The following is a 25275-nucleotide window of genomic DNA, read 5'->3' as shown; positions in this document are numbered from 1 at the left end:
TGGCGGCGTGAGGCCCGCCGGCCACATCTTCCAGGCTGCCCTAGCGGTCAGTGAGCCCGCTGGCCGATGCACATGCAAACTGAGCTGTTAAAAAGTGTGACGGCAGCAGGCCTGCGGGTGTCCCGGCTCAGGGCCAGAGCGGGCGCCCGCGGGGGACGGAGGGAGGCCTCACGCGGGACGGACAGAGGCCTCACACGGGAGGGAGGGAGGCCTCACACGGGACGGAGGCCTCACACGGGAGGGACGGAGGCCTCACACGGGAGGGAGGGAGGGAGGGAGGCCTCACAAGCCTCCCAGCTGCCCGGGATGACTCGTGCTGTCACCAGCGAGGTGCAAATCCGCAGGAGACCATGCTTTCTGTGTGCTGATGCGCGTGGAAAGGACTTGAGTTTCCTCGAATTTTCTGCCTCTGCCAGGAACCAGAAGGCACTGACAATACCAAAAACTTCTGCGAGGTGCAGGAAGTCATTTGCCTGTGGTTATGTGAGATGGTTCGGGGTGACTTCACTGACTCTCTGTGCCCTAGCCACCTGTGTGCTTGTTTGGGGCCTTTGTCCCTGCGTCTCCCATGGTTTGGGATCTTCGTGTATGTCTTCTCTTACCACCTCAGCATCTGTATCGCTGTGCTTCAACTTCAGATTGTCAAAGTCTTAATTTTTCTCTATAAAGTTTTGACCACCAATATTTCTAAATTTTTGCCTGCCTACTTCACCAGGCCTGCCTGAGGAGGAGACTCGCGCAGCACCTTCAAGCTATGTTCATGTAGGAAAAAAAAAACCACACCGTAATTGATAAACATCATCTACCCCCACGTCTTAACTAGAAGTTGGGCGCGCTGCCATGATGGCAGCCCGGGCACTGCAAGGGCCTCCTCGCCCTTCTAGACGCAAGGCGTGAAGACTCCAGTGCGTTTGCCCCATAGGTAGCAGAAAGGCCTTTTGTTAAAAATCAAGAACAACAGCTGAAGCGTTTGTATGTCTTTTTGCCTGAACTTAAATGTACCGGCTACATTAATGCATTTATTCTTAGAACAATCTGAAGCATAATTATTCCCCTGCGGTACAGGAAAGGAAAAAAAAAAAAGCAAGCAAAGAGAGATTAAATCTCTTGCGCAAAGCTGAAGAGATAGGAAAGCCAGGAAATGAACTCAGATTTCCTGAGTCATTGCTTTAACCACACAGTCATCCTTTCCTTCAGTCACTCTCGACTGCTGAGTGTTAATGTAAACATCAACTGCATTAGCATAGATTTTATTTTTCCCTACTTTGTTCATCAGAACAACTTCACTGTTCCCACTGAAATTCCCTCCAACTGGCTTGCTTCTCCATTTCCTTCCCCAAAATAGAAGAAATTACAGGCTGACTGGGAGGGTAAAATGATGCTACGGACTCCCTGGGAGAGCCTTAAATTTCCCACTGCCTTTCTGCGGCCACTGGCAGGTATTTCTAAAACCCCAACACAAAGCAACTGTGGAGCTTCCATGATGGGTCCCTTAGGCAGGTACCCAAATGCACGGTGAACGAGATCAGGGAACAAATGGTTCCCTGCCATCAGTGCTTTCCAGCCAGATCAGAGGATGAGGAACGCTTGTAACCAACACAGAGGAGGTACATAAGCTATGTGTACCGACCTGGAAGTGGTGGTATAACCACCTTATTTAATTCCAGCTCATCCTTTTATTATCTGAAAAGGATTACGAAACAAAACTCTAAAAGAAAACTACACGTATAAAAGAAGAAAACAACCCAGAGATGTTTTAAGACAGATTTGAGAGCCTCCACATTTAACAGATTTCCACAATGCTTATATAGCCTCAAGATTAAGAGCAGTCTTTAAGCAGAATTCATAGTTTTTGAAAAATAACCTCAAAAAAAGGAAGCATTCCGTACACAACTCCAGCTTCTGACCACTTCACTCCAAGGATAGTCTTAACAATCCTACTGACAGACTGTGGACTAAGATTTGCTGTGATTAAGTGCAGTATCTTATCAGCTGGATATGTCTTCAGCTTGAGGACTTTACACTCCATTGATTTTATACTAAATTGATTTAAATGGACGTCATATTACGCCGGGAGATGGACTAGCAGCTTGTTCTGTCCACTTCACTCAGTGACCTGGGCGTTGTGCCGCCTCTGAAAACCAGAGGCACAGCAACGCATAACGCCGACCACCCAGAGAAGAGTGTAGGAGCTGGATGAGCAGACAGTGACAGGCACACAAATATTCTCCCAGCCCCCAGCAGTCTGCAGGCCAGGGACTTCATGAGCCGAGGACGTGCTTTCCCCCAAATTTGGTGAAGTAGGAGCAGCTTCCGTGCAGGGAGCGCTAGGGAGGCCTAATTTTCCTGGATCATAGAATCATTTAGATTGGAAAAGACCTAATGTTAGCTGATACATGAACCGAGTTTTATCTGTTTGCATTGTTTCTGGTTCAAAAGGGCTAAGCAACTAGGTGCCACCATTTTTTCCCACATATAAATAATAATTTATTCATTGTGGGCACTTTAGTTTTACAAAAAACCGTAGCATGGACTCTCACTATCTCGCAGACATTCAAAAACCAGAAAACAGGGATTAGAATTGGGGTATCCTTCTTGGGGTGTAGCTGGACTGTTGATGAAATACATGACAGAGTGCGTGCGGTTGGATGGTTAGGGGTTGAAATTCTTCACTTCAAAATGTCTCATTCTGCACAATTTAGTCACTGACAGGTATCAAAAAATGAACCGTCATCTGTTTCCTTAATCTGTGTCGCTACAAATAGTGCTTTCATTAAGCATCCTTTATATTTTCCAAGTTTTAATTTGACACTGGAGATTCACTGGCTTCAGAATTACCTATTTAATTTTCACCTTCTTGTACTTTTTAAACTACAGAAGTTACTTCATTTTTGTACTACCTTAAAAATATGTACTTCAAGGAGTATTACAAATTGATGAGCTGCTTTGCTGAAATAACAAGGAAAAACAAGGGACCAATGTTAAAAATACTTACATGACAGTGCTTATATGTGTGTATATTTATTATTCCCATGCATGGTGTCCACAGGTAGCTAAACTGCATACTGTTCTGCACTAAATAATTGCCTCGGAATAAACTAGTTCATAGGAAATTCTGCTTGGTGCAAGCTGAGGTCTTTACAATGGTTCACCGTCACTGCATCTTCTTTTATGTACGTGGGGGGGAACACAGAGATGAGCGCAAACTCATTCTGCTGAAATACATGATAACCTAGACACATTTAAGAGCAAGCCCTGTACTTTTCTTAATTCTTGAAAAAGAATCCAAATGAAGTACTTGAGCAATTTGATGTCTTCTCCGGCAGCAGTGATATCTACCACTTTCTAAATAATATTTAGATCATATTTAAAGAGAATAATACTTAGATGAAGAACTGTTCATTACCATTTGGCAGCTGCTTTGTTATTTAAATAACTGGCTCGGATGTCTACCTTGGATGTGCAAAGACAATGTTGCTCTGTTTATGGTTTCAGCAAGTGAATGATGAACTGACCCTTCTCCTTTCAGAAAAGGGCTTTTTGGTCTTGTTTAAGTAAAACTCTTCTGAACATTGCATAAAGAATACTTAAATGTCAGTCCAGGAGGTCTGTTTTTAAAGCTCCATGGCGTGTTACTCTGTGGCTAGCACTGCCGACGTGCGGAGATGCTCAGCATGCGTTACGCTGCCTATTCATGCTGTGAAAAACAGTGAAGTTACACAGGCCTAAACTACTCTCTTCTTTTTAGTATTTCTTTTAGTGTTCTTGGAAAGCTTTCCTCTCTGTCCCTCTCTCTCAAGGCAGGTGTACCAAATATCAGTTAAACTCGCGCAGAGGAAGATGTCGTGCTTGACGTTCTCCTCCTTTCTTTACTCTGGCAGTGCTGTGGTAGAAGTAGCCTGGACCAGATCAGTAAAATCTGCCATTAAAACCTGCCTCGGGCAGTCTTTACACCGTGCTGCTGCTGTTGCCCTCTCTTCTAAGGGCTGACCACGCGTCATACTTCAAAGCACTACGTTAGTCTAAATAATTTAGACCTACTTAGGTCTAAATTATTTAAACAGACTAGTTGAACTATTTAAGCAGTCTAGTTAAAGCTACTTGGTAAGGTACTGCCAATTTTTTTCCTGCACATCTCCAGTGGCTGTATTCCTACAATACCTATCGCCTTTACAAACACAGAAAAGCATTTCTAGACAGTGATTAAAATAATATTGCACATTTCTAAAATCCAAATGTGCTTTCATTTCATTTAAACACGTGCTCCTGAGTATCTAACTGTCAAAAGGAATTAGTGTATAATATATTTCATTTAAGCCTGATACAGTTTCCTTTTTGGTTTTCATTGCACCTGAATTTGTATTCGCATCGGCTGAATGTCCAAAGAAATGCAAATGCCTAACGTTTCCGTTAAGTCAGCGGGATTTTTGAGGATTCTGAAACGTAAATAAAAACTCTTATTTCAGCTTGATTTACAGGTATGAAAATTATTTCCTTTTCTATAATTAAAAATTATTCTAAATCAGGCCAGATAAACATTTTTACTGGATTTTACAACTGAAAAGTTGACCAATAATCTCAGAATTGAAAAAATAGCCACCTATGGAAATTTATCTAATGTGTTTGGGATTTTTTTTTTTAATCTAGTCATCATTCAGTTACACAACAGGAAAAATAACAGGTTTCTGTTTCTAGTAATGGCCTCCAAATTTAACAGAGTGAGAAAAGTTGACTGGAATTCAATGAAATCTCAGTATAATTCAGTAAAAACATTAAAATATGTTTAGCATCACATGGCATATCTTTATGTAAACATTGTTACAAAGGATCCTTTTTTAAATTAATGCTAATCCTAACCTGATTGATGTAGATAATTGGGTTTTTTGCTAATTTTGTTATTTAATAACAGTTCGAATGCTACAGTCCTTACAATGTTTGACAAAGATGAAATGAAACCTGTTTTGTTTGTGTAGCCACTGTCCCCCATTTTACAATATCATCCTCATTTTTAATCCTGACATTTGCAGAAGTAATAATCTACTTGCAATCAGGCCACAATGCAGTGGATAATGCTGCAATAGAGCTATAGGTATTAAGAAATAAAATGTAAAAGGAAAGAAATCATATAGGAAAAGAATAAATACAGTGAAAGCATCGCTTTTATGTGTTTGTTTTCATTTGGCTGCTCAAAGTACAGCATTCGTATTACCAGTCATCCGGAGGGGAGACTGTCAGCATCCCTCCACAGCTGGAAGCGAAGAACCGAACGTGAGCCTTCTGAGTCTTGTTCAAAAAATAATCAGAAATGACGAAAGACACCTGGATGGTGCGGTGACCAAAGATTGCTACGTGCTGCTAGCACACAAATACAGGCGACACCCAGGGCGCAGGTGTTCGTTTGTGCCCCCTCTGATGAGTCCGTGCCTTCAACTGATGAGGCGGCTGAGGCACAGCGGTTTGATGCGAGGCAAACTCGAGTTTACCCTCTCTGCTAGGACTGCCAGTAATTTTACTGGTCCTAACAAGGATTTGCTTATATGATGTACATCAAAACTTAAAATAAACGTCCCATATTACCTCCTCATCTGTTTCATTGTCGTGCTTATCCTTTTGCTTTAGAGGGTTTAAGGAGTCTACAGAATCACCTTTTTGAACAAATACTGGTTTTACCAATGACAGATATTCTGTAATATGGTGAGAAGCTACGTAGGAAACCTAAGATAGACAGAATTATCGATCAATCCCATGTTCTCTCTTAGGAAAAAGTCACATTAACTAGGGAATTAGGAAGTATTAAATGAGATGCTTATGCATATTGTAAGGGGGCATTAATGATTAAAATAATGTCCTCTGATCAATTTAATTGTCTGCTTAGCAGTGCAAATAGATAACAGAGATGACAGAAAAGAAAACAAAGGGCTCCTGTGCTGTAGCTGAACTTCACAGGGATTTGGGCCACAGCAACCTGAAACGGTGAGGCTACAGATGGTCCCGGGGAGGTGAAAGCTCAGACTCTCTTGTGACCGATGTGGACCGTATTCTACCCCCCGGAGGTTGGTTCATCCCCCAGCCCACTCACAGGTCCCTGCTGGCTCTGCACCACAGGCCAGTCCTTGGCTGAACAGCCACGCATTGTGCAGGATTCCAGCGTACCAGAAGCAGGCACAGGGGATGCTTCCCACTTGCTCAGATGAAATGTTAATTCCTTCTCATTTATCTCACCCCAGAGAGGATCCTTTCAAAAGGAATCGTACATTTTCTGAGTCTTGATTCATAGCTGAAGCAGACTGCAGAAAGGAATTAACTCAAAGCGATACCGTTTCCATGAATACTACTTCAATCATATTTTTTTAATATGCAAATAATTAGTTTCAGTTAACTTTGAGGCTTAAAGAAGAATACAAGCAGACTGCTCCACTAGCAAACAGCGCTTCCCAAATACAGTTCAGGACATTAAAAACGGTTTTACTCCATGTATATCTTTGACCCTAATCTTTCCTGTCTGAACATGTGAAATCATCAGAAGATAAAAAAATGAAAGCTGAAATTCCATTTTCCAGTGATTAGATTACATTTTCAGTATTAAATGGCAACAAAAACCAAAGAGCTCAAAGACTCAGACTGAAAGATGGCATTGCTCTTCCTCTTTTTGGGCACATGGCAGTAACATGCACGGGGCAGAGAGCTGACCTTATCCAAAATTATGTATGTGACCAGTGTAACCGGTATAGCTCAATAATTAACCAAATGTTTCAGAGCTCCGCAGGATCATGAAGGACAGTAACACTGTATGCTCAAAACCATAGGCACTTGGAAAAATGGTGAAATATTTTATCAGGAAATGTTTTGCATCATATAAGGCTTTTTTTCTCTTTTCTTACTCCCTTTTCATTTATTAGCTCTAGCTACTCAGGAAAGCTGTGCTTACATATGCATGTATGAATAAATAAAACTGTATTTAAATATAATGTAACTTTTACACATACCGTGATATACGGGGGGTGGGGGGGTGTCTGTGTGTATAAACAAAGTTGTTCTAGGCATTGGAAGCCGCCTAGAGAATGCAAGAGGATAATTAGGTGATTCCTAAATAGCAGCCCTGGGCTGTTGGAGATAGAATTTGTGCAGTGATTGCTCCTCCAAGTGGGGTCGGTGAGCCCATGTCTAAGCTGTCACTGTGTCTGCAAGGTCCTTCCTCCACACCGAATCTTGCTGGAAACTGCTTTGGAAGTCAAACACAATTCAGTTGCAGTGAGCATTAAATACTTCTTCTCCTGTCAAGTAAGAAAACTGAATTCTCACAAAGACAAAATAGAAATTTTACTTTTATAAGCTGGCTCATGCCCCTGATTCATGGACTTTGGAAGAGATTATCCCAAGAGACTGACAGTTTCCTGAAACGCTGGCACCAGAGATTCAGTCACCGCTGGATCTAGTAAGGCACTTAGCAAGGTTCTACTGCACTTTTCAACCAGGAGATGTTGAAGGTGTTTTTCTCTGAGTTAATAATTGCTAGCCAGAGATAGCAGCAGGTTCGAAAGAGAAATGCATGCAATAAATAATAATGGGTATACTTCAGATAGTTGTCTCAAGGCTCAAGGACAAACTCTAAACAGCATGACTCTGGCATTTTCATGGCTATGAACGTGTCTTCAGTCTACGTTGTGGAATAGAAAATGCTGCCAGACAAAAAGTTACATGCAAGACTGTAAGCAGGTAAAACTGCTGCTCTTTCACTGTCACTATGAAGATAGCTGTGAAAAATATGTGCTGTAGATCCTTTGAAATCAAGGGACTCCTGGTGCTCTGCAAACATGAATGTATCCTCAGAATACGTTGTAATAGGAATTCATTTTCAATAAACTGAGGGACAGCAAGATGCCAGGATCAAGCTAGTGGCAGAGACAAAGCTGGAATCCATCGTTCCTCGCTGTCAGATCGGTATGTTGAGCACTGAACCATGCAATACCCTGTATGAAACCCTATCCCATACCAAACTGGTGTAGAGAAGGAACAGAAAGTTCAATACGCTGAGTGTAAGAAAACTTTAACAGTAATATCTGCACGTAAATTAAGAAATATTTGTAGATATTCACCTAATGTTGGTGGTTAACGAAGGCTCAGAAAGTCTCAGAGGTGCGAAAAAGAGAACACAAACACGCCGAAGGGTCTCTCTTACTGAGAGCGCAGTTAAAGTGCAGAACGAACTCAAACTGCAATGATGGGCATAATGAAAGTATTATGAGCGCTTAGAAAATGGTAAACCTATGAAGAATGCCCAGCGAGGTGGCTAAGCTTCTAGGGAATGTCTGGCTGTCTTCCAACCTTTAATATAATTTTAAACTGTTTATTTGATTGCAAACATTTTTTTAGATGTCTGTTGGGTTTTTTTAATGCTACGTTTTTATAATCCACTGCAATCCTTTTTCAAGAACAGTGTGGTACTCTGGCAACGTGGCTCTCTAAGTTGCAAGAAAGAGTGAGGACAAATACTGTAGAGAATTCAACCAGTAATCTAATGACAGCTGCTGGGTTTGAATGGGGTCTCTATGGGTAAAGGAGGATCTCGGTGAAAGGAGAATGTTCTGCATAATTCACTTACTGAAGTGAGAATGGTACTGCCTGAACTGCGGCTTTTCCAATGCATGCACTGACATGCGTTGTTGTATGTTTATAGGATTTAATTCCTGCTAAGACTCCAGATTCCTCTGCTGTCTAAGTGACATAGGATGTTACACACCTTTGCGTGGAATAGAATTTTCTTTGTGCTTATCAGAAAGCACTTAAGGAAAAAAAGTTCTTTTGGAGTCAGAATTTCTAATCACAATTAGCTCAAGACACGCTGTGGTATCCCAGAGGGAAAAGGGGTTTGGAGGAATTTCATTATAAAAGAGATATCTTATTAGTCCTGTGAAAATCTTCAAAGATGACAACCCTTCTTAATGTGAAAACTCAGCAACTTAAATCCTCTTACTGATTCCAAAATACTTCACAAGAGAGAAATGAGATGGGGAAAAAAGGTTTCATGTTAATTATCTTTAGGACAGGTATAACCACGTATATAACTAACCAGTACCCTTCATCCTGGCAGAGGTAGTGTGATAGTGTGCATTTAAGGTGACGTGTTTCCATACTAAGAAAACAGTAGAATCATAGAATCGTAGAATCGTCTAGGTTGGAAAAGACCTTTAAGATCATCAGGTCCAACCATGTGCTGCTGATGCATCTAAATCATGAGCCGTATTGCAGGCCGTAGCCAAGACAAATGAGCCTTCGTTTTCCCTGGAGTTGTGCTTCTCGTGGAGTCCCAGTGCCCTGGAAGTCTTTTGCTTGTGTAAAGCATAGAATCAGCTGCAGATCAGCATAGTCAGCATTATTTCTCTAGGTGCAGATGACCTGGAGTGGTCCAAAGATGGGCAAAACCAGAGGGGAATAAGAGATTAGAAAGAAAGGGAAACAGAAAAATACAAAACGAGACAGAAAAAGGTTTTCCAAATCAGAAGGAGAAGATGACCTTGTTAGTAAGAGAAGATCAGATGTAATGAAATATTGAAGAGAGAAGTAAAAAAATAGGCCTGTCATTTTCCCCAGGGGTGGTGGAAGCCCCTGCTTTGCACTCGCCTCGTGCTGCTTTGAATTCCTCATGCTAATACCAGGGCATCCCCTTGCCAGATAGATACACGCGGGTGTCACGGGGGAGGCACAATTACGATCGCTAAAATTTTACACCCGAGGCCAGTTTTAAGTACTTAGCTAAATATATAGTTTGCATATTCAGTGAATGAATTAAAATGTATGTATCAGATAGAAATTTAATGGTCCTTAGATCTGTCTTGTCTATTTTTTATATATATATATTTTGTATCTTTATAGGTACATGGGAATCTCTCTTAGTTTGCTAGCCACTGAATGCATAGGTGTCATTTCGTAAGGCAAGGAAGTCTGCTGTCATTTTAAAGGCAGAAATGCTCACCTGGCAATTTTAATACATTAGTACCCAAGGTCACTGGCTTTTTTTAAAAAAGCTTAAGCCAGGATCTGCAGTCCTGTGACACTTACCCTGCTCCACCAGGTGCACATCGTAGATTCAATATCAGCCTGGGTAATATTTCAAATATCATTCAAATGAATGCATTCTATACACTTATTTTCTGTAGGTTCATGATGGATATGCAAACGTTTACTGTCCTCCTAAGCTTTTGGCTTAAGCGCAATGAACCTACGGAATTGTTGCTTAAATTAATGTCGTCCCATAAATAAATTTTAAATGTTAGGATTTTGGTTAAGGGCATATTGGAAGACATCATTTTTCCTGCAGTTCCAAGAGGTCTGTATTAAAAAAAATGCACCTATTCTCTTACTACTGTTAGAGATCATAAAAATCACTCATCTGCCTGCTTTCTTCACCAAGGTGTTGCACAAAATTATGTTGAGACCAGTTTACAAAGGGGTCCACAGCTGATGGCAAACATCAACTGCAACAGTAAAAGTTACTTTGGAAGAAAAACAATGTACAAGTATATCAATGGACCTTTTCAGATCTTTCCATGATTAATAATTCAGCGGAGGATGATTTGAGCCTCCTACAAATTTAGAAAAGGACCACATTAAGAAACCTGAAAACCAAAATCCTATATTTATACATGACTTAGAAACAGCTTTAAGGAATATATTGCACTGCCAACATATCTCTCCCCTAAGCTAAGAAATCCTCTTCAGAGGAAAAGACAGTGCAAGATCCATGTCTAATTAGTCCATGGCCTTTTTGCCAAAACTACTAACATAACATTCGACTTTGAAGAGCACATGGTCACAAGGCAGAAATATTGATAACCACTGAGAATACCAGATTTCACTGGAAGTTTGGTCACCAAGGACTAGACTAGGCCTATCAAACATACTCTATTGCTCTTTTAATAGCCACCAGACCGTATTGTCTGTCAGAAATAATACATCATCTTCACTGAGATGCGACCCAGTTGGTGACTGCGAATTGAATCTCAGTATATTCCCTTTTCTACTCCTTTGAGATAAAGACCCTATTATCCACTACCTCTGTCTTTGTAGAGCACACCATTTCTTATGAAATTTGCTCATTCAACAGCTAATAATATGTTTAAAGCTCTATATTAGATGGTCTTCAGTCACTGCCAAAAAGGAATGAGCTGAACACTAGGAGTTCATCAATGTGTATAGTAAACAAAGAGTAAAAACAGATCAGTGAGAGTGGATTTTACATTTGCACTGAACACTGAGTTCTGCAAAAGAATATATACACAAGTCAGAATAAATTTCCGTATCGAAATACAGTCAACAGCAGGAGACTGTATTTTGATTAGCATAGTAAATTCTGTATTGGTCACCTTATAAGTAAACTGAGGGGGGAAGAATGAGAAGGAAGGAATATACTGGAGATCTTCTGTCTACAAAGATGTTTCTTTTCTTACTGAGGGGAAAAAATTACCATTATTAGTGGTCTGGTGCTCGCTTGTTTGTATTTAAGAATTAAAGTAGATCCATATTTTGGTTTTATGCTTATTTTTATCATTCATTCTCCTGCCTTGATTTTTTACATCTATTTATGTATATAAAAAATATATATATTTATATGTACACGTCACCAGCTTATTCTTGCAGGAATGAATTCAAGCACTCAGTCCCATTGGCTACTTGGAGATTTTGCAAATATACACCATCACTGAGCCATTTCAGTCATTGCTTTAACTACTTTACAGGCCACCAGCTTATGGAAACACTGAGACAGAATAAGTCATGTTTTTCTAATGATGATTTTTTAAAAGTAAAAGATGAAAAAAAAGAAAAATAAGGCAGAGAAGGAAGAAGAGGCCTTCCCAGCTTCTGTTTGCTGGTGGAGATGAGACCGCAATCTCAATGTTCTTTATCTCCAGCTTCTCTCATCAATGTCTGTCCCTGGACCAGGCCCAGTGACAATGCAGTTTTGAGGAGGGTGTGGGGGGAAGCAGATGGACTTCTCCAAATCCCAGGGATACTGAAGATGGCAAAGATGACAGTAAAATTCCTTCCGTCCTCCCAGCCTTTCTCCACAGCCACTTCCCACACTTCTTAATGACTTCAAAACACGTAAAGAGCAGCGTCACCCCCCCCATTACCCTGCCTGCTAGTTAGTTCTAATTGCCAGCACATCAATTATGATCCATTAATTTCTGGTTCCATTCTTCCCTTGTTTACCAGACATGATGATGTCAACCCAGTCCTTGGGTCGTATCAGTAGATGTTTTTGTTTTCATTAGCTCAGTAAGCCACCCTCTCCGCCATCTCCCTCAACAACCATTGTTATGGGCAAGTAGGACATTTTATGAAATGTCTCTCACTTAAAAATCCAGCTTTCAGTTTGGTTTGGCCCGATAAGACCTCAGCAATTGCAAGACAAAATCTAGTATGCGAGTGTCTCCTAAGAACTGATCATCTTTGCTCTATTTAAATGTTAAAGCTAATACCATTACGAATTCAAATTATCCTGCCCTCTAGACCTGTAATAACATTTAAGTAGGAAAAGTACTATGTGCTGCATTTGCTTGGAGAACTGTGGGGCTCCTGAGTGCTCCTGGTACCGAGGGTATTTCCACAAGGGTGGGATGGGTTTTATTCACCCACTAGGTGCAGGGGTGTCAAGTCATTCTTTTCACATCATGCGTTAATTAAAAAATAAACATGTAGTATGACAAATCAGCTTCAAAAATCTCTGAAGGACAGACCTGCCTACAGCAAATCAGGTGATACTTTGTGCCCTCAACTATGACTTATTCCTATTCTCTGAAATTACATTCTACGAGCTGATCAGTTCATAAAGTAAATGGGCAGCTGCAGCGGAGAGCAGACATTTTAATAGTAGAGTGCTGTAGGCATGGCTGACTGCCAAAGAACACATTGTTAAAGCAAGCAGCATAAAATGAAAAATTAAGATATTGGCACTAAGACCTACTGGTAAGAGCTGAGGGGCAGTAAAGGACACAGCACTAATCTAAAAGATTTTTTTCCACTAGATTAAATTTAGGACAGGCGAAGCATCCTTGCTTTGGAGAAGCGTTCGGCGGTGCTGGGAACTGTGGCGAGTCTCAAAACAAACATAAAAGACCCTGTTGGCTGTCCTGGCCGCCGTAGCTTCTCTTCTTGGCCGATTAGCAATTTGGTACAATCCCTCTCTATAGCACAACTGTCGCAGCTGGACACACCGCCACTCGGATCGGTTCTGAAAGGTACTTTGTCAGTTATCAATACATATTTTAATGTATGCATTTTATTCGATACTCTATTTTGTTTTGTTTATTTGGAAAACATCAACAATTTCTTGAAATTGCCTTTTGCCTGAAACAGATGCAGAAGAACAGCAGGAAGGCAAAAGAATGTATTCAGATGCTCCGTCCTCAGTAGCTGCCGCCGTTATCACCAGCTAACGTACCTTGCGCATGAAAATGGTTTTGAGGAATTCTCTAGTGAAATGGCTGAGCATTCTTTATTCAGGAAACTCCAAACGTACGACTGTACATCCCTTCCTCTGGGTCGTACCTTGCGCTCCAATCTTTCCTTACTTATCATCATGTTACTCAAATACTATGATGATTTTTTCCTTGCTGTCCTATACAACGACTACAGTATAGCCCATGATGTGTCTTTATTCCCCTCGGTATTTCTATTGTAACTATGACCCACCGTCTCTTTACTGACTCTTGACTTCTTTACCTAAGTTGTATTTTACTCCACAGATGCATTTAAATAGTTTGTCAGCGTCCGGGTACCATCCCACGTATTTCTGTGCCTGAGAGTACTCCTCCCTTCAGAGAAATTTAGAGCTGAAGCAATTAAGCAAACAGCTATGAATTGAGATGGTGAGACTCTTACAGGACCCGTGACTTAATATTATGGTATAATCCTAAACATTTTTTTGCTTGTTTGTTTATATGGAGTCTGTCTATGAGCATTCCCAGTGGTCCCTGGAGAGCACAGCTAAGAATTAGAAGTCTTCTAGACCTGTGGCTGTCCACAAGCAACAGGCAGTCAGAGCTACAGGTTTCATTACTTGGAATCATTTAGCCAAAATCAAAGGTACGAAATACAGCCTGTGCGTGTGCCAGGAGATCTTCTCAGCTTAATGCAGCGAGATTTTCTCTCTCAAAGCAGAGCAGCTCTGAGATTTCTAAGGTGAGTCATAAAAAATGTCCTTTTGTGGGGTTTTGTTGTAAAGCAGGAGCATTACTAACTCCTTCAGTGATTCACAGAGTTTATAGGGATGGAGCCTGAACATCTTCAGCACAGTATTCATTATTCAGCCGTGTTAGTCGAGCATAGCTCAGCCTTCCCTGCATTGCATTGGGCAAGGAAGCAACTGGTCTGTGTTGATCAGCAAAGACAGAGCCAACCCTGCCGGGCGAGGTGATGAGAAGAGAGAGAGAGAAGGGGGGGATCTACTCAGCCCCGTGATGGCAAACACATGGGAGTTTTCGTGCCGCATCCAGCCGTGCTCACATGGGAGAGGGAAGGTCTATGCCTTCCTTGGTTTTTTTTCCCCCCTCTTCACACCACCTAAATGCAGGATATTTACCTGTTGGTTCAGACTGTAATTGCTAGCTCATTGGACAGATTGCAATTCTTACACTTTAAGGTTAGGACTTTAATGTAAGGTATTTGCCTGACCTTGCTCCAGATTATTTTCAGACACCAGGAATGAATTACTGCCATGAATAATGCTGCTTTCAGACATTTTGGATTAGCAAACTGTACAGAAGAGCTTGGGAAACATTACTGATTCCTTTTCAGCGGCTTAATACAAGCAGATGAAACCAATGGAAAAAATTTAGCCTTTTTCACATTACACATCGTAACAGGAAAGCGTGGGGTATTTGCACCATGACCTAATGTCTCTTACGCAAATCATCTCAACAGGGTACGAAATGAAAAGTCATAGATTCATTCTCCTAAGCTTCCTCTATGAAAGTTTCAGCTTGGACAACCCTGTGCCTGGCACCCTAATCAAAAGGTGTTTAAAAATAGGAGCCTCTAAGGTACATAACCAGATAGAAGTGCATCCATATGGATTTGGGGGGCTTATTCATACTAGCCATAATTGATTGCGACTGTCCACTCGCTGTATTTTAGAGCAGAGAGCCTGGGTCAATTTCTCATTAGAAAACTGAATTGCATTTGCATTATGTTAATACAGGATGAAGAAACAGGCTGAATATATAAGGAAAGGTTAAAATCTGGCACAGAAAAATCAATCTGGCTCTGCTCACGCACGCCTGCCTTGTCTCAGGCTGTACCAATCAGGGCTGATACACATACAGATATTAAGCTTCCTTCCATTTTAAGCAGCATTATTAAAAAGACCTGAAAAGTGGGACAACTTAGCAGCTTAATATCACTGTAACACAGTGCGGAGACTAATCTCTTAATACCTTTATTCAGGACGCTCCTTCTCCGGGTTCTCTGCCAGCACCCTTTCCCTCAGGCCTGTCTCGGGAAGGGAAGATCGAGGTCCTAGCGTGATTGAGGTCACCAGGGCAGCCAGCCCCCGTGATACCATCGCAAGACCGCAAACCACAGGCGACTGAGCCCAGCCTAGCTGACAAAATCCCAGCCGCTGGCTGACCCACATTGGGGAAGGGAGGAGAGCCAGACAGACTCCCCGCCATCGATGCGGATGCCCCAGGGCCCGCCAACAAGCAGAATTTCTCACTGATCCTCAGCCTTCTTCAGAGCACTTTAAGCATCATTTGTCCCTAGTATCTCTGAAAGGAAAAACACCGCTACTGGTAGTTAAGTGCATGTATTAAAAAGGCTACAACAACGGATTCTGTTCTGAGGGTTGTATGGAATAGGCTGAGTCTACCCAGGGGCTGAAGATTGAAGGCTTGTACGAATAATCTTTACCTTAATACCTCCTACACGTATTATTGCTGATAAATTGAGCTATCAATAAGAAAGGCAATTTTAAGGAAAAAAAAATTGAAACACAGGCATAAATTAGTGAAGCTGGAGTCAAATATAATAGTTACAACAATAATGAGTGCAATAGAGAGTATCAATTTGTTGCGTCTTCTAGAGATGAGGCTCTCAGAGTAATGAAAGTAATGTACATACTGAGTATGTTCAAGGTTAAAGTAATGCCAAGGCTCACTTATTCCAGCTCCTCCGCCTTCTGAAATTCTCTCTTAAATTTTAAGGCTTCAGTGACATCTGCTGTTGAAGACCTATTTAATTAATTAGTTATAATTTAACAGTTATTCCAAGTGACCACATCTTCCATGGAGTTTCTGATATCTATTTGTAAAGTTCCCTACCCCCATGGAAACCTTTAATCTGATCAGAAAACCTCCAAGACTCTTTTCTTGTTCTATCCATTCGACTAGCTGTTGAATCCCTCTTGGTTTTTTTAAAGCAACAGAAATTTTCTCTTTGCCTTGCTCCTGCCTTCCCTTCCAATTTTAATACATGGAAATTGCATGAGCGCGTGTTTAACTGCCAATAAAGCCGTTCCCTATGCATACAAATCCATCAGTAGTAGAATACCAAGATGGAGTGTATGACCAAAAAACCAACCACGACAAAAGGCTCTGCATAAAGTGATCCCAAAACTTAGTAAATTAATGCTCTGTGCTCTCAGCATAGCCTTTAGGGAGGACTAGCAGAAAAGAGTACACTAAAGATTACCCTCATTAATTAATTTGGGGTTCCCTTTCATGTGCAAGCTCAATGCTCCCGAGAGCGGAACAGAAAGGCCAACAGGCTCCCGTCAAGCCCCTCATCCAAGCAGTTCAAGGAAGGCTCAAAGTAAGGCTAAAAGTCTGATTCTTCAGCTCAGAGCAGAGACAGAATTCAGAATTAAACGCCCTGCATTGCTCAGTTGACACCACCAGTTAGGTGATACGGCGACTGCTGTTCTGGATAAAAGGTGGTGTGTCAACACCACACTCCATTAACACGATACGGTCAAGCAGGACACAGAATACTGCTGTTCGGTTGCACTTCTTTCTTCTCACTCTGGGGGAAAAAAAAGTATTTTCACATTCAAATTAATGGCCAGACTTCTGTGGTGGATTGGAGTTAAGGCTGCAGAGTTGGGGTGCAGAATTTTGCATCCTGGTTCTGCTATAAAACTTCTGTAGGAACCCAAGTAAGCCACAAAGCCAAATCTTCAAAAGCATTCTCTGTAGACCAACTTCAGACCCTGGGTTTTGCTTGCAGAAGCGCCTGGTACACCCATAGCCATAATGGAAGTGGCTGGAAGATGCGAGGGTTTTGCACTCAAGAAGCCCTAGACCAAGGTCTACCAAGCTGCTCACCCAGAAATGGAAGCACTTAGCATTAAAGGGTCTCTTGGAAATAGAGATCTTATGTCCCATTTCACAGGGGTTGTGTGGCTGATACATCAATTCCCCAGTATTTCAGTCCTCCTTCTTAGTATTACTGAGGTATCAATGAATAAGAAGTAAAATGTGATGTAAAACATAAACTCCCAAACCCCTGACTCCTATTTTCTGTTGTTACCGGATCTCAGACACATCTTGGTGGCACACTGCTTGAGTTGCTTGCAGACAGGGCAAAAAGATATGGAACTGTGACATTTTTATTTTAACATTCGAAGCCCGTAGCAGGCAGTGACTTCTTAATTTTATTTCATTAAAACACTCAACATGTTAGAGGTGAAGGAGTGAAGTAAAGAAGCCAAGGGGAAGCCTGCTATTGCCCTATCAAACTTTCAGTCCTCCACATCGTTGTAAGCCCATGGCATTTCAACGTTTATCAAAGGTAAGATTGTATTATGTATTTCTGATGTTTTTTAAACTGCGGCTGTGACTGAAACATCCCTTCTCTTGAGCATTTTGACCCTGGGTACAGCTGTAGTAAACAGAACCGCTTCAATTTCATATTTTTGCCTCACTGGAAGGGATCCAGATCCAACTTTAGCAGCCGTTTGTAGATTCTTAGGAGTTTCTGCACAGCTGCCCAGGCAGGGCAGGGGCCAAGGGAGTGAAAAATAATTGGCTGAGGAAGAGACCTCTCTACCAAAAAGAGGTAAGCATCAGCAATCCGTAAAATTAAAGATCTAAACTAAGTGGTAAGGAATCTAAACTCCATTTTAGCTAACATTTTTAGGAGTAAATTGTTGCGCAGTGTAGAATTAAATAAGGAAAAAAAACAACCCAATAAAAGAGAATTCTCTGTCTTTCCAAAATATGTTTACAGTGTACTTGGAAGTTGGATACATTATACATTGCTATATATTATTAAATTTTAAAACCATGGTTGCCACAAGACGGTTTTGCCAATATTTGCCAACTAAAAAAAGCTGGTTTAATATGGAAAGCTTATTCCAAGGTTACTTCCCTATTTTTGGAATCAAAGCCACACAAGTGTTGTACCAGGGAGAGGTTTCTCTAGTACAGAATAAGCGAATGTTGTTCGGTTTGCATTTTGGACATTGTCTCTTTTTAATGGAGTACTGGTGGTATTTTTACTTATTTGTATTTCTGTTAGGTTTCTTAAACTATAAAAAAAAGAAGCAAAAATTACAAAGTTGTCATATTTGAAAAATTTAAATATGATATTCTTTTACTAATATATAAAGTCTAATTAGTAATATTCTACTAGTAATATTAGTAGGTCTAGTGGTAATAGTTAATATTCTGGTAAGTCAACTGATACATTGCCTGAGAAATTTTCTTCCACATTTAGACTTTATGGCAAAGTCTTCCTTATCTGATTTATTTTTCCTATTCCAACACAAGCGGGATATGGATAATAATATATACCTCTCTTTAAATTAGCTTTCAGGAGAGAGATAACTAGAACTTTTGATTTTATTTGGAATACAGTGCTTATATTTTGCATAAACCCTCGCTGCACAACTGCAGGGCTAACATGACACCCAGAAATCCAAAGCTATACCGAAAGCAAGAAGATCTGAATATGCAAATTTCATATACATTTATGCAAAAGGATTGCTGCTGTCAATAAAGTTTCTCAAAAGTCTGTCACAAGGGATTTGGCTTCTGCTGCTTGGAATGCCAAGACCCTGAAAGAATGACAAGGACTAAAATAATTAGTGTGGTGTTTTGTTTTGGTTTTTTTTAGGATAGATGGTAATTAGGCCACTATATTTACTCAGGTAAAATTATGTTTTTATTAATTGAATTAACATCATTTTTTGAGCTAAGCAGGTACAGGATTGCTCTTTTTTTTGAGCTTCCTGATACTCCAAACCAGGATATAAATTCCTAAACTCCCGCCATGTTTCAGCTTATATGCAAGTTTCTTTATCAAATAATTTACCATAAGTTTAAGTCAGGCTTTTGTACATATATATTCTTCCTGAAATAACTTCCACTAGAAATGAAGGCCTTCATCCCGAAGTGAAATATTTTAAACACAAAGGCTATGATTTTCTCTAAAACCTTGACTGCTAATTGCCCATTTTAACAGGAGAAAGTTAAATACCCTAAGCTCGACTTGCAAAAGGTACTGCAAGACCATAATGCACTTTAATACTCACTGTCATTTTTTCAGGACCCTATGGGACTTGAGCTGTGAACACCTCCTGACAGTTCATCACCATGCACCTGATCTGACACCCTCCCATAGCTAGGCACGAACATCCCCAGGCTGCTTTAGTCCTTGCTAAAAGATGAGTGGAAGCAGAGGGCCAGTCGTGCACTGTCCCCTAAAAACTGTGAAGGGGCTAAATACGGAGATGAGTAAAAGTTTAAATACCCTGTTTTCTCCAGTCCCTTGTGACCCCTTTCTCTTATTTACCCAGCTGGCTTAGACATGCCTTCCCCCTTTCTGCATCTGCTGCAGTCGATGTGAAAAGCCTTCATTCGCTTTTCCATTGCCTTGGAATTATGCTCCAGAGCCTAAGCGTCGTCTTTCAAATGGTTTAAACACACTTTTCTGTCCTTAGGCTTGCAAAAATGACCAGAAATATGAGATCAAAGAGGAAGCCAATATGTTGATACCTGTTCAAGTCTGAGACCACCCAAAGCTATCAGTTAGTTTGAGAAATGAAAACTGCATTCGCCTGAATGAATGTTAGTTCTATTACTTACAAGTGAATGCAAAATAACACTTAGCTAAAATTTCCTGCTAACAGGTCTATGACAGTTCTGAGCTTCTTGTCTCATGTTTGCAGATATGCAAAATGCCGTGTCCTGCTCAAGTAATTCCACTATATTTGAGTGCTTTCAGTATAAAAATATGTAGCTCATAGGTAGCAATTGCTAGATAGCAACCTGAGTTCCATCATAGTGCTGGGAAGTATGCTTGGGTACCTTTTATTATTAAAGTTCCATTCAATGAGAGAAATGCAATTTTAGTTTCATTTGAGCTATATAAGAAACTTAGAAACAGTAAAACCAACAACAGCCAGTAACCCAGCTGCTCATTAGTGCTTTGTACTACGATTTGCAACCCATGGGTGTCCCTAAAGTAAGGCTGACCAGGAGATGGAGTTCATCTTTTAATGTAGAGTCTACAACTCTCAGGCCAGACAGGAGCAGTAGGCAGGCATCGTCTTGACACCAATTCTGCCAGCATGCTGAAGTTTTCCCAAATATTGGAATGACTTAAATAAGAATTACAGTGAGTGCCCTCAAGAAGCCCAGCTCGCTCCCATTTGCTTGAAAAGACCAAAGTTTGAAACGCAGCAGTCCTAGAAACACCCTTGAGCACATCTCTTTTCAAGGCTGGAAGGAACAGATGGCTTTTGAACCCTGATGCTGTTGGTGCTGTCTGCATGATGAAGCACTGTATCCTCATTTGTACTGATCAGGGTCAGAGCAGCTCTAGCCTTTAATTCACCCTAACCACCAAGTATTTTTTCTAATTAGAATATATGTCATTACCTATTCCTACAGTAATGATAACCTACTGAACTCTAATGAATCAATCCCATCTGCCTTGCTGTGCATATACTCAGCCATTTCACAGCTCAGAATCAAAAGAATTCACCGTGGCACACAGGCTAGGAATCCAAAGTGCTGCTCCATGTATTGCAGTGGAAATTGAGCAGTTATTCTGGGTGGCACTGTGATTTCCTGCAGAATTTTATTACAAAGCATTTGTAAGGTCATTCCCATGAGAACCTTTGACAGCCTGCAGAGCCAAACACAACACGCAAAGGCATGGACACCGTTCTTCAGCCGAGAATTGATGGCCTTTTGTGAAGGACAGAGATAAAGGGCACTGAACAGATGCATGCCATCTAAACACCAAATTTTAAGCTCCAGTAGGAGTTCATACATTATAGATTGAATTCTGCTGACTTTGACACCTGGTTTAGATCAGAGGCATTTGAGCAGCACCCCAACAGGTAACAGATGTGATCCTGGCAGCTACTACAAAGCTCTATTTGGAGCCCTCACAGATCTGTTGATGTCCTGGAACGCCGGTGCAATAGTTCGTTTTATCCTCCCAAAGATGCCTTCCAGGCAGGAGAGCCATGGAAGGCCCGCGTGCCATGTGTTAAGCTCAAAAACAATTTAGAAACTGCTGCTTGTTTAAAGAGGATTTAACTGCTGGTTCCAGCTCATTCTGCCATAGACAGGAATGTTTTGCAAGGAAAAAGAAAAAAAAAAAAAAAGAGGACAACAGCAGTTAGATTCCTAACATTGCATCAGGTTTAAAAAACAGTTTTCACAGGTCTACAGTTTGGGGGAGCAGAGATTTGCTATTTTTTTCCACCATAATTGTGCACATTCAATGTACTTTGTTGCCTTTTTTTTTTTTTTCCTCTTCATGCCTTTCTTCTTGCTTCCATGCCCAACTGCCTGCTGCTTTAGTAAGACAAGGCATGGAAAAAAGCCCAGGATCTAATAAAATTGATTCAAAATTGCTAGAAACAATTGTAGGTGATACCTGAACTGTCTACAGCACAAGAGGCTGAATTCACCTGGGAGATCAGACTCTCCGTGCAGAGGGGGTCTGCTTGCCCCCACTGTTTTAAACTAGCAGCCAGCAATGACAGAGATTTAGGAAACAAGGAGACCATGGCCATATTTCTTTAACCCAAGCCAGTGGCCCTGCATTTACCTGTCTAAAGGATGGCAAAGGAAGCATATGTATCCTTCAAACAGATGCTTTTAAATTTAAGTCCACAAGTAGTATTGTGCTGTTAAACTGTACAGCAGCCATAGTCCAGCAGAGAAGCAGCTTGTGCTGGGAAAAGGATTCATAGATTGGGAAAATTTAGGCTGGCAAATACTCATCCTTACCCATTAACTCACCCCAGATCCCAGGCGTCTGGATGAGTTACGACAGAGCAGCCAAGCTGCACAGAAGTAGCTCAGTTGTGCATATCAATAGCGGCAGAAAAAAAATAATCTGCTTTGATCAGCCCCGCAAGACCTTTGTGGGAATATTCTCTTTCCTTGCAAGGGTGTTCTTTGACACGCAGCCTAGTTATGCTGGCAGAAAGATGGGATCTCTCAGGACTGGCGGCTCTGAGTTGGCCTGCAATTACACCAGTGGCGGAGAGGGAGGGCCGATTAAGTTGTTACATTCTTTTGGCTAAAACACATTTGTGCATATTATGTACAGCTTAAAAGCAGAAAGAGATGTTTCCAGCTTTTTGAGTCCAGTGTGAGCCACCCTAAGTATCTCTACCATTTCCCGAAGGAAAGGCTTTGGAAAATTTGGCCCAACATGCAAGGCATCTTCCAACCAGATTTTTACTGCTAGATTTTAGCAAGAAACTCAAATTTAATTTCCAGATTCAGATATTTTCTTCTGAAGCATGAAGAACAAAAGGCTCATTTCTGGCTTTCTCCACTGCCAGTCGGTGATCTGCCAATAAAATACACACACAGCAGCAAACGCCAGAGATTTTGTCAGCATGAAAACCGATGCAGAGCAACTGGAAATCCGTAAGGACAGATTCCACCGCAAGTTCTCACAGAAGGGATGTACCAGGGATGAGTTTCTATAGGGAGGGATGTTAGATCCATATTGGCCAGCTACCCACTATCAGCTGGCCAGGAGGGTCTCCTAGGTCCCCCAAGCCAAACAGCACCAGGAGCACCAGCGTGCCCCATTATTATTAATTATCAAAGTAACAGGTTGCTTCCTAACAGCTTGGTATAGTATTTTCTTTCTAGTCTGGAATTAGCACGAAGAATAGATGACAACTGCGAGCTTGGACAGAAAAGCAAGATGACGTGCTGCGTATCTGTAGGGCTTCATCGGTTCAGGAGAAGGATTACACGACACGGTCATCCGCAGTGCCGAGGAAGGAGACAGCATGGCCGAAAAGATCAGTTCTAGCCTTGTGGACTGGTATCACAGGCTAGCCCGATTTTGGCTTGAAATATCACACCCTGTTAGCAAGGTTTTGATAGATCAAAGAAAGGATTAAATAGGTGTAATAGTCCATTAATGCAAGGATTTTGTTATTCCATCCACATGTAGGAGGTGTTAAGAGTGGAGACCTTGTGAAAGAGCATAAGGTGTCTTCTGTGGGCAACTTAAGCACAGATCCGTAGCTTCACAGAAAACTGATCTAGAAACGTTTTTAGAGGTCATTTAGCAGTTTTGGGGGGCTTTGCAGGGAAGACTATCTAAAGTACTCCTGACGGGACCTGTGTTTGTGGAATTTGGATCAGGTCCACAGCAGCTGTATCAGGATACAGAAGATGGTATCTGGGATAACCTCACGCCATCAGCTGAGCTGATTGATCCCTGGAGCTATTGCTCACAGACAGGATGAGCCTGTTAAGTGGAAAAGTGCAATGCGACATCTAATTATGCCATTACATCCCATGGTGCAACTTCGGGCCAGGGCTTGGTGATGTCTGTTGGCTTCTGACACGACTGCAAAACAGGCTGAGCCTGGGACTTGAATGTCGTGTTACTTTTTTTCTTTTCTTGGCTTCTCTGAGGTTTTAAAAATGAGAATCTGTGCTTAACTATTAACTACATTAAAACCCAGTTCTATTGAGTGTGCCTTAAGGAAGTACATTCATGTTCACAGAATAATTATCATATAATTTAAAATAAAATTTGACCTATGCTCAGTTAATCATATAATGGAAATCTCACTGTACTTGTACATTCATGTGTTGGTACTTCTCATATTTCTATATAAAATCAACCCTTTGTGTTGGGCAGAAATCTTTGTCATATTAACTGTTTGAAATCATCATTAGGACAGCTTCAAGCAGAGAATTACCACATGGAATCAATGCCTTCTAAAAAAAAAATCAAGATCTGATCTTCATATTAATAGCTACAGTAACAGAAATAATATTTTAAAAGTGCTTAAGTAGACTATTTTTCTAGAATGCCTAGATTTTTTTTTTGTTTTTCCCTAGGACTAAGCAAAGTATGTAAAGTCTTGAATACTTTTTCACTAACAAGAATTAAGATAAATGCCTTGCAGCAATGTGTGGTTTCTCTAGATTTTAGTTTGGAAAAATACTAATGAGTTGTTTCGCCTTAATTATTGTCGTAATTATTACACATGTTATTTACTCTTGTTTATCATTGGTAATGCACCTATGCTTATGTTATATTTCTGCTTCCTTTTGACAGGTAGATGTAATAATTAAATTCTTTGCATTCCTTTACTGACTTGGAGCTTATAATCGCTAAGCACTTTTCAGTCAATGGGTTGTTTGACAGCAATGCCATATAGAACAGAGTAAATCCAATTTGGTTAGTCACTCTTGCGAAGAAGCTTCAGGTTGCTTTCGACAAATATTCTGGTGCCAGTAACTGAACAGGCTGATTACAATTCAGTCTTCAGGTAGGGATTTGCATGATAATACTGTTTCAAGGTGCCAAAGCAGAGCAGAAGCAGCTTTCAGGGTACGTCCTCATGGCGTTAGAACGGCAATAAGTTGCTCTCATGTTCTATCTAAACCATAGCCACTGAGCTACAATTTTCAAAGAAGCCTATGAAGCTAAAACATAGTACAATAGGCCTATGAACACTTGCCGAAATTCCTTGCAAAGCCAAAGCTTTTGATAACAAATGAGATCAGGAAAAGCTTCCTGCAGAAGTAAGAAATCCTATCCCGGTTCTTCCCCCACTGATTTCCAGAGAGTTTCATATACAGCCTTAAAAAGGAAGCGCTATTACTATACTATGGAGCTGCAAGCATCAGCAATCCTAATATAAGCACGGACAAACATTTTGCAAGCAAACCCAGGAGGACAATTCTACTGCAAAGGCTTTTCCCTCCCATCAGCTTCAGGAATATTTCTGACCTTTCCCACAACGTCCACTCCAGCAAGGCTCTTTCT

Source organism: Egretta garzetta, unplaced genomic scaffold (assembly GCF_000687185.1).
Source record: "Egretta garzetta isolate BGI_Z169 unplaced genomic scaffold, ASM68718v1 scaffold204, whole genome shotgun sequence".
Classification (NCBI taxonomy): Eukaryota; Metazoa; Chordata; class Aves; order Pelecaniformes; family Ardeidae; genus Egretta; species Egretta garzetta.
Note: the sequence above shows the minus strand (reverse complement) of the source record.